This window comes from Calliopsis andreniformis, chromosome 4 (genome assembly GCF_051401765.1).
Source record: "Calliopsis andreniformis isolate RMS-2024a chromosome 4, iyCalAndr_principal, whole genome shotgun sequence".
Classification (NCBI taxonomy): domain Eukaryota; kingdom Metazoa; phylum Arthropoda; class Insecta; order Hymenoptera; family Andrenidae; genus Calliopsis; species Calliopsis andreniformis.
In genome coordinates this window covers 3,802,559-3,804,234 of record NC_135065.1, presented here as the reverse complement: position 1 = coordinate 3,804,234, position 1,676 = coordinate 3,802,559, and the positions used below count along the sequence as shown (strand labels likewise).

The 1,676-nt window shown below is 35.4% G+C and overlaps 1 pseudogene; it reads right to left on the bottom strand.

The window, feature by feature from the left end:
* Window positions 1-659: 659 nt before the first annotated feature.
* On the bottom strand, window positions 660-1,292 carry LOC143178495 (uncharacterized; annotated as a pseudogene).
* Window positions 1,293-1,676: the final 384 nt, after the last annotated feature.

The window sequence follows — 1,676 nt, the reverse complement described above, 5'->3', positions numbered from 1 at the left end:
ATTTGTAAATTGGTTTTCAGGTTTTGAGGTGGAGCGAGGTAGATAAATGCATGCAATTCGTACATTTTCCAATGTGATTCTTTTCTTGAAATGTAAAAATAGATAAGTTGAATAAATATTCGATGAAATTACTCCAGTTTGTTCTCAGTTTCCTCCGTTCCTTGCGTTGTTGGGTATAGGCTAGGAAATTTTCATTCGAGTTTTGTGTAAAGAAGATCTGTAACATACCTGCAATGGTTTTCATGGAGATTCAATATTTTCGAAGCGAGAGTTTTGTAATTACTATTTAGAAGAATATGCAGAGAATGTTTCAGCCACTGAAATACATTTTCACCGTTTTCGATATTTTAAACACAGTATATCTACGTACAATATAGTGTACTTTTGTTAAATGTGTTGCATACGTATAATAATATTGTATATGATGGTGATTTTGTGGATCAATAAACAACATATATTTATTCACTTCGACTTTACATCGTATGTTAATACACGCTGTATCGTTCAGAACTACGCAATCGAATCTAACAGACAGAAAACAAATTACGACCGACAGACACCACTGGCGCTACACTTGCACACGCCTCGTGCGTCTCCAGTACCGCGCGTATTTCAAATGTGGGACAAATCTCTATCATTCCCCCACTTTTGTCACACATTTAACTCTCGTAAGCACAACTCTCATACAATCTTAATCTGTTTGAATGAATACATACTATGTTATGAGGCAATGCCTTTGTAAGTATATCCGCAACATTATCACTGCTCGCGACATATTTTAGTTTTATTAACCCTTCCTCATACTTTTCCCTGGTTATGTGATACGCTATATCTATATGTTTTGATCTTGATCTTTCTACTCTATTATGGGTAAAATCTATAGCTGATCTATTATCGCACCTAACAATGTATGGTTCACGAGGAATATCTAATTTTTTCAATGACCGTAATTCTTTGAACATCATGTTCATCCATATTGCCTCTTTTACAGCATTTTCTAACGCAACATATTCCGCTTCCATAGTTGAAGTGGATATGGATTTCTGTTTACTGGATTTCCAAGAAATTGGGTTACCTCCCAAAAATACTACCATGCCACTATATGAATGCCTATCGTCAACATCAGTTGCCCAATCTGCATCGCTGTATATTTCTATATCATTACTTCCCTGACTATACGTTAAAGCTTTCGTTTTAGTAGTATACAAGTATTTTAACACTCTTTTCGCTTGCACCCAATGTATCTTACCGGGATTCGACACAAATTGCGCTAATTTCGACGCCGCATACATTATATCCGGCCGAGTCGCTAACGCTATATACATCAACGATCCGACTAGTTGTCTATACGGGACATTTTTCATCTCGTCCTTTTCTGCTTCGCTTGAAGGACCATGAAACTTTGATAATTTTAAACCCAGTTCAATTGGCGTGTTAGTGGTTTTACATTCTATCACATTATACTCGTCTAACAGTTTTTGTATGTACAGCTCTTGCGATAATTTCATGGTTTGGTTAGTAGTGTAACTTATACTTATTCCTAGTAAATAAGATGCTAAACCTAAATCTCTTATTTCATACTTTGACATTAATAGTACTTTCACCTTTTCTAACGTACTCGCATTTTTACTAAACAATACAATGTCATCTACGTAAATAGTTAGTATGAGATCACA